We start from the raw sequence: 15,709 nt of genomic DNA on the forward strand, positions 1-15,709 counted from the left end.
TTAAAGAATTGTATGCGTGTTTGAATTCCAATCAATCAATCAATCAATCAATCAGTGCATCTTTCCGTCTCATGTGTTTAATATGGGGTCCAAGATCTCTTTGTTTCGTTTTCGCTTGTTTCAAGAGACCCTATCCAACGCTTTTAACCAACCAATCAATCAATCAATCAATATGTATGACAGTTTATTTATGACAGTATATCTAAAACAAAATGGAAGGAAAAAACTCTCAATTATTTCAGAAGAATTCAATTTAATACTGTTTTTATCTCTCGCCTGAAAAAAAATTCCACATGTTCTCTGAAACTACAAGTCTGATCGACCTAAAAACTTGCAGTCAGCAGGGCATACAACGTGGTGCCGATATCTCGCAAGAATTTTCCTAGAGAAAAGAAACTGATGACAATGCCGTAAAAATCGCCGTAGAGATCCCTAGGTCCCAACTTAGAAAATGAGATCAAGGTCAAAGGTCAAGGTCAAGTTCTAAATTTTGACTTTTCCATGTTTTTGCATTTTCTCCAACACTTTGAAAGATATGTATAAAAGAACTAGTGCAAAATGTCTGCTTTTATGTAAAATTATGACCTTGAAAAATGACAACCTAAAGTGACCTTGGGAAAACAGGGAGTACACGTAACAAATTTTGATTTTTTTTTTATGGACAAATACTCGGAATCCATGTTTTGTAATTTAAATAAATAAACTAGACTAAAAATGACATTTGATAAACCGGAGGTGACCAATTATTTTCTGGTTTACAGGTAAAAGTATATATGATATTAGAACACACCCGTGATATTGCGGTCCGTGCCTGAATTAAAGTATATATATATAACTATGAGTATGCCTTATTTTAATATTGGTATTGTCATCTGTCAGATAAAGTCATGCCTGTTATAAGATGCACAGTTTTCTCTGCTTTCAAAATCTTTCTGTTTGAACCCGTCGACCCAGAACCTATCAATTTTTGGTATTATTAATAATATGGAAAATAAAAGGGCCTGGAATGGAATTGTTTTACTCAACAGTGCTGCGCCTGTCAGATGCGGAACGTACAGATAAGGTACCAGGTCACTGGTGAATATACTATTGGTATCGGCGTCAGACTCGATAATGATGGATGACACCTACTTTAAATTTTGATTGCCATCATTTTGCTGAAAAAAATAGTCATATTCAACATATTTTACATGGGTACCGAAATGACCACATTAGGTGTCGATTCAAACAGGTGCCGATTTGACTACATCGGGTGGCGATTTACCAGGTGCCGATTTGGTTCAAGATTTAACAAACTTATTTTTTTCAGGGAATTTGGTAGACATCTACTCCTACACCTACGCCTAACTACGCCCTCTCAATGTTGAAAAATATATGATTATGATTTTTACTGCTGAATAAAACATCCAAAGATCTTCAGAATAAGATATTACAAATCCGGAATTTATATCCAGACAGACCGGGATTGTTTAAGTTTTTGAAAAGTTATTCAGGTTTCCACATCCGCTGCATGCATTTCTGCATCCTCAACATTTCGCAGTTACTGAGTTAGTTTGTACATTATTGAAGAAACAGTTTTATCGTCATTCATCCATCGTTCTTTAGGTAAGCACAACGAAATATCCGTTTACTTGTTATGGTCAAGGACGTATAAATAAACGTCTAGGTCCTTACGTCCACAGCACAGGCATTTGTTTCTGTCCATACGAAGGTCAACTATCCATATAAATAGAAGCTTCTTCTATTTATATGGATAGTCGACCTTCGTATGGATAGAAACAAGTGCCTGTGGTCCACAGGCACTTGTATATCTGTTCCAGACCGAATGAGTATTTGGTCCGTACGCGTACGGTCTGGGGGTCTCACTAATTAGCGACAACAAGCGTCAACAAGCGACAAGAAGCGATAACAAGAATTATTTTAGCGACAAGAAGACTATTTAGCTACAAGAAAACATTTTTTTTTATCAGATATAAAGAAATTTGTATGTAATGTTTTTTTTAAAATATACGAGCAGATATGTTTATATTAGTATATTCAAATGTTGGAAAACTGTCTTTGGTAGCTTTTACTAAAGCCCTTTTTCTCATCTGAACCAATCACAAAATTGCTATAACTAAGCAAGGTATCACTTATTGTTGTATCAAGCACTGAGGCAATATGAGCAAAAAAACGTTGGTAAGTGTGGCAAGCACCATCCCAATGCAAATAAATTGGTCCCATTATTATTGGGTTTGTGTTTTTCCCTTTGTGTTTTCACCCTAAGGTAATAACAGTACACACAATGTGGAACATCAAATGAGATTAACGACGCGCGTGTCCCCTGTTTTATTGCTACAATAACATCCAATTAACACCTTCAACTTTGTACACGCGTCAGACTATACAATTACACGCGCCAGAATATACAATCATTGTAAATAATGAACACCTGTTGAAAACTAAAGATTGTCATTAATTTCCTTTCATCTTCAATCAATATGCATAAACATGATAAATATCGTTTAATGAGGCAATAAACAAATAAAAAGATGAAAACATTCACATTTCAATTTTCCTTTCGTCTTGTTTGATTTCAATTCTTTGTATTTCAAAATTTGTGTCAATATTTTCAGGATAATGATGCACAAATAATTCATTTTGCGAGCTTAATATATATTGCACGAAAAGAGTTTTAAAAAGCAAATTATAAGATAAATAATATGTTCTAAAACACAAGGAAAAGTAATCTCATAATACAATAATTAAACGTAATACTGGCTGTTATACATAATTGATGTTAAAATATTATGTAAATAATGTTTCATTTTTTTCTATCAATTTTAACTTTCTTGTCGCTAAAATTATTTCTTTTGCATATTCTTTCAATATTTGTTTCAATAATTAATTTTAATTAAAAAAAATATGTTTTCTTGTCGCTAAATAGTTTATTGTCGCTTGTTGTCGCTAAAATAATTCTTGTTGTCGCTTGTTGTCGCTAAAATTCTTGTTGTCGCTAATTAGTGAGACCGCGGTCTGGACCGTATGCGTACTTTTTCAAAATACTCATACGGTCGGACCGTACGTGTACAGTCTGACTAATATTTAGAAGGCTGTCAAGTTTATTAGATACAAATGCATTTAACAGATCAACATAACTTTACTGTCAAAAAAAATATAAAAAGTTTTGTTAATTAAAATAAAAACTTTATATTCTAACTATTAAAAAAAATACGTTAATCAAATCAGCAATTCAATTCAATGCAATTTAATTCAATATCTTATTTAGCAGGTCGATCAGTAATACATTCACTAAAATTAAAGTTATCCGAAGTAAACATAACGTGTGGGAGGACAATTGTTTTAGAATATTTAGCAACTTTATAAAAAATGCAAATGCAAAGGTTCATACATGAAATGCAAACATGTGAATGTAAAAAATATCATGTTACTTGTGATAGCTATAGTCATTTTGGGTGAGAGTACCAAAAATAAGATTCAGATATGCAATTAAAAAATATTTAATTTCAATTGTTCGTTTGTTCATTTTATCCATCTAATTGTAAAAATAACAATTTGTAAAACTAAAATTGCAATAAATGTTTGTTTGAATTTAACCCATATGATCCAACAACATGTATGGTCAGCTCGTACTGGACTGTACGTGTATACTCATACGGTCCGACCTTATGCATAAGATCGGACTGTACGAGTATACGTATACGGTCCAAATCCGCATATATGGTCTGGAACATATCCATCGGAAGGTCGACTATCCATATAAAGCTTCTATTTATAGGGAAAGTTGATCTTCCCATTGATAAAAAATGTCCTTCTTATTGTTAAAAGCCTTTTGACATTACTGACGAGAAGCTCTATTGATAGTCAACTTTATTATTTACAGAATTTTATTGATAGAACTTCCGATTCCTGTAAAAAAACATAACAAAAGAAAACTGGTGCACACTGAATAATGCTCGTAGCAGGTTTTAAAAAGACCAAAACTCTAAAACTTAACTTTGACCACTGAACCATAAAAATGAGGTCAAGGTCAGATGACATCTGCCCGCTAGACATGTACACCTTACAATCATTCCATACATCAAATATAGTAGACCTATTGCATAAAGTATGAGAAAAACAGACCAAAACACAAAAACTTAACTGTAACCACTGAACCATGAATATGAGGTCAAGGTCAGATGACACCTGCCAGTTAGCCTTTTGACATTACTGACGAGAAGCTCTATTGATAGTCAACTTTATTATTTACAGAATTTTATTGATAGAACTTCCGATTCCTGTAAAAAAACATAACAAAAGAAAACTGGTGCACACTGAATAATGCTCGTAGCAGGTTTTTTAACAGTGCACCAAATTTTTTATGTTATTTTGAATAGACAGAAAAAATATTACAGTCATTTCTTATAATTTAATTCTAAATTCCATTTTAGACCGTAGAAATCCATGAAAACATGTTGACGATAGGTCACATGACCAAATTTTATGTCTATGGGCTGATAACAAAATAACGTCAGCCAATTAGACAACGTGCAACATTCAAAATTGAATTATTCGGAAATAGAATGGACTATACTAGCCCTTTTCACTATTCTCCCCGTGGTCAGAGATTTTTCTGATATAGGTTGGTTTGCAAAACAAGCTTTGCCCATAGGCATGGGACGTCCAGGTCCAAATAATTGTGACATCTTTTTTAAGGTGGTACCCAACACATTCACTAAAATTTATTTGGCTTGTTTAATTTTCTTTAAGTTTTGACAAAGTATGTACTTTGACCCTTTGACAAGATTATAAAAAATTCAAAAAATTTTAACCAACCATTTTGTCAGAAATATTACACTGGTTATATAGCAATTTGGCAAACACTAATTTTGATCATTGAGAAGCTTTCTATTCCCTTAACAACACAACGCAATTAAAACGTTGAGCTGATTTTACAGAGTTATCTCCCTGTAGTGTTAGGTACCACCTTAAAAGGCATTGTAAGGAAAATTATAAATTAGACTTTCAAATTGAAGACAAAATAATTATATTAGGAGTAAGCTCATCCCATATAATAAAATGGATATACCCAGCATCAAGACTTAAGTATGCAAAATGTTATTCTAAATAAAGAACATGATCATAACACACTGGGCCATTCAAGTTAATTATGTTGTAAATAAACAAGGTGTGAGATTATGTACGTTCATGATGATGATGTATGTTCATATTGATCCAGGATCATTCTTGTAAATCAGTTCCCATAATACATTGCACCTTACTTTTTCTCCCTTGGTACCTGACTGTGACTGATGAAGTGATATAATTATAAGTAGATAAATGTATATTGGATAAACTCTGGCTTTCTTAATTTTTATATTACATGTGTAAATAATGTATTAGTCTTCATGCTGAGTGGCAGCCTAGGCTTGTAAAATTGCTCTCGGGCCTGTAAAAATCATATCTACAGGCCAACAGAATCTAACTAAAAATTTTCAAAAATTGAGCTACGGGCCTGTAGATTTAATAGTTCATCGTGAAGACTGCTGTATTAGGAAAATGGTACGTAATGTTCTTTCTGTGTAAATGATTCTGTAATTGTATTTTGCAAAAAACGTGTTGTAACCTGTTCTTGAAAATATCGGTATTCCTTGAACAACATTATACATGTTGTAGTTTGTTGCGTTAGCTTTCTTGTATTTTCAGCCTCTGCATTTAAAGACATAACATTCTTGATATCTCCTTCTGAAAAACTTACAAATTTACTTTTGTTGGCTGCAGCGCTTCCTCTATGTGAAGTCATAAATCTAAATTTAGCAATGGATTCTAATATTGACCATCAATATACATAATCAAATGATAATGTAGAAATATAGCGACAATATACCTTAAAATAGAAACAAGGCTTCCGATACCTAGAATCACCTTTAAAATATCAAACATTGTCAAATGTAAACAGTAGGATGCTACACCATATGTAATGTTAATGATATTAGATCATGCCATGATGCTCAAACACATACAAGTTAATTGTCTGATCTTGACTTCTCTTGTCAGTTGTAGATTACCTCTTTGATTATTAATTTTTAATCTTGAATGTAGAAGTTTTACATTTTCTAGACTACCTTTGAGACCAGCAGGGAATTCCATGGCCTCTTTAAGGATGGAGGCCAGCCATTGTTAAAATATTATGTGCCATCGTCAAAGATACCCACCATCATTAAATTATCTTCCGCCATTGTCAAAACTTGTTTTTCCTTTTTCTAGCAGCTGCCACTTTTTTTAGCAATAATAATTAATTAACCCGTACATGTAGGTTTAATATTGTATTATATTTCAAAGGGTCCTCCTGATTACAGTTTCAATGCCCTGAGGGTTATCTGGCCAAAGATTACTAATCACTTGTGCAGGTACAAAATGTAGATCGACACACCTGACAGGAAAACAAGATAGACAACTGATTACATAATTTAATTACAATTTTCAGCAAAATGGAAATTTAGATTAAAAAAATAAATATTAAATCCAGTAACAAAGAAAAAAAGTTTTATAAGTCAAACACATGCTTATATTGATGACTTACGCAACCAGCATTCCCCTTTTAAAATGAGTACAAACTAAGACGTTAAACTGAACTTTATTCATGCCATAAAACATGAGCACAGCAATAATCGATAATATTTAATACCTTTACAAGTTTTAACATGTTTCACATGTTTAACACTGTTTACAGCACATTTCAGTCAGTATGTAGCTAATGGTAATATATCTTTGGTTAGCTTGCCTGTTAGCTGAACCGTGAAGTCATTGTTAGGTAAGGTAAACTTCCCTCCTTTAATAGTAGACTAGCCCAACAGATAAAAAATCTATCTCTCTGTAGGACTAAGCTACTTTAAAAGAGGGAAGTTTACCTTACCTAACAATGACTTCACGGTTCAGCTAACAAGCAAGCTAACCAAAGATATTACCATTAGCTACATACTGACTGAAATGTGCTGTAAAGTAAATACACAATTATTAACTGCAACTTGATAATATCTGAAGAAATTTCGTATCGTAATTCTGAATTCATTCCTTAATTTACACATTTACAATCAAATTGATACAACCAGTCTTCCGGTTTACAATCAGAATCGAAAGGTGAATGTTGCATAGTACATTTGTATATACAATGATATATGTTACTATGAAATAAGCTATCTAAAGTCATTAAAAAAAATTGAAGTTCACATGAATACAGATTTAAAAAGGTCGACTCATTCACTTGCAAGTGAAAACCTAATTATCAATGTTTCTTAGCATAATTTGACAAAATTTAACCTTTTTGACTGCAAAAGGCAAATAGTTATTTCACTATTTCACTTTCATTATTGATTGAACAAAAAAAAATCAAACTTTAGATTTTTTTATATATCTCGTAGCTACATGTAGTGCCCCTTTAAACATTCAAGTAACATTATTCTCATAAAGGTTGGAAGTTAGAGTTGTCTTTCTTTAATAATCACCTATTTAAGTAGTACAAATTAATCACTAGGAGAAGTGATTTAATTTTATTGTAGCTTTAAATATAGAATACTAATGATCCAGGGACTAATTATGTTTCTAAACTTATCAGAACCAACATCTGTGTTGTCTAGGATGACCAGGTCATTTCAGGTGATGACCTTGTAATGTAATGAATCTAGGATAATGACAGAAAAATCACTTGTTTAAGTATCAGACCTCAATTTCCTTCCCAAAAATCACTTCTTTAAGTATCATTCTTTTCATAACCCCCACTAATTTCAACACCCCCGAACAGCGAAATTTTTATCGCGAACAGTTGAATTTTATTACATAATCTGAAAGATGAAAACTTGAACTTCACAGGAAAAATACTCCCACTGCTGTGAAAAATCTTTAAAGAAAGTATCTGTTCATTATGTAAAGCCATTATTATAGCATTTTTTCAACTAAAGTAGAATTTTCAGCTAAATGATAGCATAAAAGGCATAAACCTTGCTACTAAACAGAAGCAAAAGATCATATTTTTTAATTTTACTATAAATTAAAAGATATTATTTAAACCTATGTGTTTAAAATTTTGAAAAAAATACAAAATCCCAATTTGTGACAAAACTAACATGACTAATTTGCTACTGAAATAATTGATTTAAAAATCACTTATTTCAGTAAGTCCCCTGACTGAAAATTGAGAATGGAAATGGGGAATGTGTCAAAGAGACAACAACCCGACCATAAAGCAGACAGCAGCAGAAGGTCACCAACAGGTCTTCAATGCAATTTATAAGTCAGATAAACATGATAAAGGAAGATGTGGCATGAGTGCCAATTAGACAACTCTCCATCCAAGTAACAATTTATAAAAGTAAACCATTATAGGTCAAGGTACAGCCTTCAACACAGAGCTTTGACTCACATTGAACAGCAAGCTACAAAGGGCCCCACAAATTACTAGTGTAATACATGTACATGTACCATTCAAAAGGGAAAACCAACGGTCTAATCTTCATAAAACGAGTAACGAGAAAGACTTATGAACCACATAAACAGACGATAAGATCCATTATCTTTTCTTTTTTATTTTCAGATATTTGGCATTGGAGAATTAGCACTTGACTGGTCTTATGGTCACAGTTGGTTGCATCCTGTATAATTTAGTAAGGATTATTATTAGTAAGAATGTAAAAAATCTGAGTCATAAAACAAAACTTTTCATATCATTAGGTGCACATGACAATGCATGACAAGTTTCTTAATTAAGTACATTCATGACATTTGCAGATGCGGATCCAGCCATTTTAAAAAGGGGGTCCCAACCCAGAGTAAAGGGGGGTTCCAACTATGTGCTCCCATTCAAATGCATTGATCGGTCAAAAAAGTGGGGGGTTCCAACCCTCAGAGCCCCCTGGATCCGCCACTGCATTTGAGACCAAAAATTTAGAAAGTTGCCAAAAGTTATGTTCATTTTTATTCATTTTATTCAACACATTTGCCACCAAAAATTTAGAAAGTAATTAGCAATTAATTTCATCAAACATCAAAGACAAAAAGTTTAGGTGGCTAACAAAAGTAAAGATCAAACACATCTGAGAGCATTTTCAGAAAGCAAAGAAATATTGAAATAAGTTAAGTTGGCTTCATCAAACATATTTGAGACCAAACGTTTAACTATTTAAACAGGAAAAAAATATTCAGTGAACTACATGAACTAACAAAACACATTTGAGACCAAAAGTTTAGAAAGTAAAGAAATTTAAAGTATTCTTTCTTAGACACCCTTGCCAACACTGACAAATTTGCTTTTTATTAATGTCTTTCTTAATATATGCTGGGTTAATTGTCAATTGAAAATCCAAACTTTGTGAAGAAATATTCAGTATAGTATTGTCCACTCTTTAATTACAAATATATAGCAATATGTCAAAGCTTAATGACATTTTTGTCCCATTTACAGTAACTACTATTTTATATTGATACTGAAAATATTAGTTTTAAGAATTTGTCAGTTCTATTAACATTCCATTTTGATTTTCAGATCACAATATAATTACTGGAGAATTAGCAGTGGTTAAGCTAAAGGTCACAGTTCGCTGCATACTTTATATCCTGGTAAGGATTATTCAGTCCGAATAAAACAAAGATTTGTGATAAAACAAATCCCGTTATGCTTGCAATATGCACATGACTGGTGTCTTAATCAAAATCATATTAGACCAACAGGTTAAAAAATGAAAAAATAAATGGTGCCTACATATATTCTCCTTTTTAACTCACCTGGCGTCCGTTGTCGTCCTGCGTCCGTCGTCGTTAACGTTTACAAAAATCTTCTCCTGAAACTACTGGGCCACATTTAACCAAACTTGGACATAATCATCATTGGGGGATCTAGTTTTAAAATTTTGTCCTGTGACCTGGCCAACCACCGCCATGGCTAAAAATAGAACATTGGGGTAATATGCAGTTTTAAGCTTATATCTCTGAAACCAAAGCATTTAGAGCAAATCTGACATGGGAAAAAGTTGGTTATCAGGTAAAGATCTATCTGCCCTGAAATTTTCAGATGAATTAGAGTTGCTGTCCCAGAATTGGTAATTTTAAGGAAATTTTGCCGTTTTTTGTTATTATCTTGAATATTATTATAGATAGAGTTAAACTGTAAACAGCAATTATGTTCAGCAAAGTAAGATCTACAAATAAGTCAACATGACCAACATGGTCAGTTAACCCTTTAAGGAGTTATTGTCCTTTATAGTCAATTTTTTCGTAAATTTTTGTTATAAACTTGTACATAAATCTTCTTCTCTGAAACTTCTCAGACAAAGGAGTAGGTCCGGTAAGGGCCGAATTTGGCCTCAAATTTCAGGTTCATCTGACGAAAGATTTTGTACACTTTTTATTCACTTAAGTATCGATTTTTTTTGAATCAATTAGTTATTGTGAAAGATTTTAACTGATTTAGTCATTAAAAACGCACCGATTCAAACTGAAATATGAAAAATCTACCTAATATGCCAAAAAATGTCACTTTTCAGCTGGTTTTTGTCTGAAATGAAAGTGGCCGCATTCGTGTTCATCTTCAACCTTTATTTATGTTATGTATTATCGTAAAATACAACTTACATTTCAAAGTAAGGATGAACACGAATGCGGCCACTTTTGTTTTTCACGAAAACCGTCTAAAATTTAACTAAAATCCTAGAATTGTGAAGTTTTCTGTAATTTAGCATGACTTTATGGATATAGTACCCGATATATGTGCATGGTATAGTCAAAAACAGCCCATATTTATGTAGCGGAAGCATTTTACTGTGCAATAAATAACTAAAAGTTTACATTTTAACAATTTTGTAAAACTGCTATATTTTGGGGCCAAAAAGGGGTCTTACTGAACCTACTCCTTTAACCAAACTGGTCCACAATTATCATTAGGGTATGTTTTTAAAAAAAATGGGTCTGATGACCCTGCCTGCTAACCAAAATTGCCGAAATGGCTAAAAATAGTACTTAGGGTGAAATGCAGTTTTTGGCTAATATTTCAAAACCAAAGCATTTAAAGCAAATTTGATGAAGATACATTTGTTCGTTAGGTCAAAGTCTATCTGCCCTGAAATTTTCAGACCAATCATGCAACTTGTTGTTGGGTTGCTGCCCCAGAATTGGTAATTTTCAGAAAATTTTGCAGCTTTTAGTTATTATCTTGAATATTATTATAGATAGAGATAAACTGTAAACAGCAATACTGAACAGCAAAGTAAGATCTATAAATAAGTCACGATAATCAAAATGGTCAATTAACCCCTTAAGGAGTTATTGCCCTTTATAGTCAATTTTAAACAATTTTCACAAATTTTGTAAATTTTTATTCGTTTATGATATATATGCACATAGACCAAGGTGAGCGACACGTTTTATATAGATTAGACCATTGGTTTTGCCATTTGAATGGTTTTACACTAAGTGATTTTGGAGCCCTTTGTAGCTTGTTGTTCAGTGTGAGCCAAGGCTCCGTTTTGAAGACTGTACATTGACCTATAATGGTTTACTTTTATAAATTGTTATTTGGATGGAGAGTTGTCTCATTGGCACTCATAACACAGCTTCCTATATCTATATATCAAGTATATTGTTTATTTATTGTACTGCTTTTTGTAGTCAACATTGACTTTTTACACTTGCTGCAGCCTTCTCAGGCCAGATAAAGGGTTCTATTACTATTTGTTTTCATGATTCTTTTAATAATCTTTTTAAACAGATATATTTCATGAAGCTGTATGGTTCAAATATTTTCTCTAAGGGAGAAGGTAGAATGGAAATTTAAATAGAAAAATAAGTCACTAAAATCATGTAACTACCAATTAACCAAACTTGGTTTGATCATCTCTTAAAATTGAGGTTTGAAACCCCATCCCATCAGTCTTTAAACATGGTTAAAATATAAATTGATAAAAACAAATGAAAGGCTCATTTTGACAAAATATTGGTTAATATAAGAATTATTAGTTTATGGTATGATTGCCAGTTTAGACATCTCTCAACAAGAGACCATATGACACAGAAATTAACAATTATAGGTAATTGTATGCCCTCCAAAAAATCAGCATAGTCTATACCACATAATCGACTATAAAAGGACAAATGTAAAACAACAGAAACGGGAATACAAACACTCTGTTTTATGTACAAAGCAAAGAACAAAAAACAAATGTGTTACACAGCAACAAACCACAACCTTACTGACTTGGGACAGGCACATACATAATGTAAATTAATCACAATGTCTTAAAATTCAGTTTTGATTTAACTAATTGTTTTTAACTAACTTAACTAGATTTGAATAGGTATACAGGGTTTTAGAGTAATCATTCTTGATATCTGCATAGAGCAAGGCAAACAAACATTCAGATCAGAGTTTGTTATGCCCCCGCCATAACCAAAGTTGCTTTCCATTCTCTAACTTTAGTTTGCTTCATCCAAATGTTGTGATGAATTTTAGTGGCATTACATTTGCAGTTGTTGAGTTATGCCCTTTACAAATGAAAAAAATGCTGATTTTTTTTGTTTCTGTTCTCTAACTTTATTTTACTTTGACCAAATGTTATTAAACTTACATACAATGCATATAACCTTAGATCAAGTTTGAATTTTAGTGGTGTCACTTCAACTGTTCTACAAATGGAAAAATTGGAAACTAATATCCATTCTAAAAATATTTTTAAACTTGGAGTTAAATAAATTGAATCAATGCTTAATACAATACAATGTTAACTGAAAAAATAAAAACAATCTTTACCCATCGGTGCTTACAAGCACTTTGATTCTTCAGTGTTGTCCCTTTATAACCTTATAGGATATTTTGTTTCTGTTCTCCAACTCAAGTTTCTCTCAACTAAATTTAATGAAATGCATTTATAATGCTTATTACCAATTAATTCATGTTGAGTTCAAATTTTTGGAAGAGTCTCTTTTACAGTTATTGAGTTTTATCCCCTTATAATGTTATATGCTAGCGGAGGCAGCATCAGTGTCCTTATGGACATATTCCCTATTTATTTATTAACACACACACAGAACTTAAAACTTAAGTCATGATTGTTATGCCAATTTATATGCTATACTTTTTCATTTATAGGTCACAGTGAAGACCTAGAACTTGGTTTTATTCCTGGATACATAAACAGATTAGACTTGGTAGGAGTCATTAGAAAATCAAGAAGAATATATTGTAGATGTATTAGATATTTTATTCATAATAATATCATTTTGTATGATCTTAATTATGGATGTAAATAAACATGAAGATGCAAAGGTGTACATATATGCCCTTGGCCAAGAGCAAATGAACTTTTTAAAATGATACATTTTTATGTGAAAAAAAATGTTTGTTTTGATTTCTTAATGGCCACTATTAAAAGTCATATGAAACCTCAAATTAAAAAAAATAATGCACTTGTTTTTTATTATAAGTTAATGGATAGTTTTCATTATAAAAGCTTATGTACATCTACTTTTTTCTGAAGAAAATTCTTTAATTTGATCATATTTAAAAGAAGTTTACTTTATTTTCATTGGAAGGAAGCAATTCCCTGACGACATATTTCCCTTATGCAAATTGACCTCAGTGTGACCCATCTCGTAAAAATCTGGTGATCACAATACACATGGATGTCCTTTAAATTAACTCTTATCTGATTGTACATGTTAAACACATGATCAATATCCATGCTTTTTTGTTGATTGTTGATAAACAGTTGACAATCGTTAAACTTCAGCTTCAAAGTACAAACTTTAATTACCTGCATATTTTCCCAACAACACTAACTGATTAAAAAAAAAAATGACGATAAGATGAGATTTATACAAATAAATGATAAAATCTGCACAGATGACTAAGTTTATGCATTGGTTCAAGAATTGAAATAACATTATTTTTCACAGGTCACTTGTTTCATATGACTTTAAGAAAGAGTGAATGTTTAAATTGTTTTTTCCATCCTTGAGACAATGGGAGCTCTTAGTTTTTATGCCCCCTGACTAAGCGGAGGTTTTTATGCCCCTTGTCTAAGCAGAGGGGGCATTAAGTTTTATCCTTCAGCGCATTCTAAAGTTGATGTCCATTCTCTTACTCAAGTTTGCCTCAACCAAATGTTATGAAACTTACACACAATGCTTATTTTTAGTTAACTTAGATCAAGTTCAAATTTTGGTGATGTCACTTTACCCGTTCTAGAGTTATGCCCTTACAAATTGAAAAACTTCACAATTTTCTGTTTTATTTCTGTTCTCCAACTTCAATTTGCCTCACCCAAATGTTATGAAACTTACACACAATGTTTGTTAACACAAAATACAGATCAAGTTCTCATTTCATTGGTATTGCGTAAACCATTGTAGAATTATGTCCCTTTACAAATGGAAAAATTGCTGAATTGTTTGTTTTTCGTTGTCTTACTTAAGTTTGTTTAAACAAAATGTTAGAAATGAAACTAATACACAATGGGTATCACAACGAAACATAGTTTACCCAGCAATTTTTGTGATGTCATTTTTTCTGTTCTGAAGTTATGCCCCTTTACAAATAGAAAAGTTGAAGAAATTTTCATTTCCCTTCCCTTACTTTAATTTGTTTCAACCAAATGTCATTTTACTTATACACAAAACTCAGTACTTATTACCATGTAGCTGAGATCTAGTACAAATTTGGGCAGCATCACTTTTACTGTCATTTATAACTTTATAGGATATACAAGATGGGGCATCATCTGTGTCCCATGGACACAATACCCATTATATAAAGATAAAAAAAAATAATCTATAAATATCCTGTACATACATGACATAAATGCCTTATGATTGAAAATATTTGTCCGGCAAATGTCTTGTTAATGACTGCTTATATAAGTACTGGTATAGGGTTTTTACAAGCGATCTTTTCCAGCATCGTCAATAATATGTTGTCTCTGTTTAATATATATTGAATCATTGCAAGGTATTTGTTATCACAGGGAAATTGTAAATTCTTAGCATACTATACAGTGGGCTGTTTGTGGATGGCAGTACAATCCTTTAGTTGTTTCATCCTTGTCTTTCGGGTTTTGGTGGATATATGACTCATTGGCAATCAAACCATAAATAACACATTGAATGATTCTTATAGTTCTTAATTTTATGGAGTTGTGAAACTGCAACAACACTGTAGTTGGCATGGTTATCCTTATTCTTCCTGAACATGCAGGAAAAATTTGTTACTGCATATTAAGCATTAGACTATCAACATTAGTATACTCCTTGTCATCTTTAAATGGTAACATTAAGATTAAAAATCTAGATAATTAAATAAGTTCAAAGCACCTCCAAACAAAAAAAAATATGGGTTATTGCTGTGTGTATATTAAAAAGAAGATGTGGTATAACTGTTTGCCAAATATCTGTCAAATTGGTAGTTTTCAGGTATATGAGAATAAGAGACATTTATACATCAGTTGTCTATTGTCAATAAAATACATAACTATATTAGATGTGTAACAAGTACCAATTACAAACTATCAAAGATAGATCAACTACAATAAAGTTGACAAACTACAATAAACTCATCAAAGATACCAGGATTGAATTTTGCATTTAAGCCAGACACATGTTTTGTCTACAAAAGACTCTTCAATGACGCTCTAATCCAAAAAAGTTAAAAAGTCCAAATAAAGTGCTAAGTTGAAAAGAATTCATAACC

At 32.0% G+C, this 15,709-nt stretch overlaps 1 long non-coding RNA gene across 1 annotated transcript; it reads left to right on the plus strand.

Annotated features, from left to right (window-relative positions):
• Positions 1-1,481: 1,481 nt before the first annotated feature.
• On the plus strand, positions 1,482-13,254 carry LOC139503193 (uncharacterized). The gene is made up of 4 exons (XR_011659056.1): positions 1,482-1,605; positions 8,573-8,642; positions 9,521-9,594; positions 13,115-13,254. It is a non-coding gene; the product is annotated as an uncharacterized lncRNA (long non-coding RNA).
• Positions 13,255-15,709: the final 2,455 nt, after the last annotated feature.

Source organism: Mytilus edulis, chromosome 14, assembly GCF_963676685.1.
Source record: "Mytilus edulis chromosome 14, xbMytEdul2.2, whole genome shotgun sequence".
NCBI lineage: Eukaryota > Metazoa > Mollusca > Bivalvia > Mytilida > Mytilidae > Mytilus > Mytilus edulis.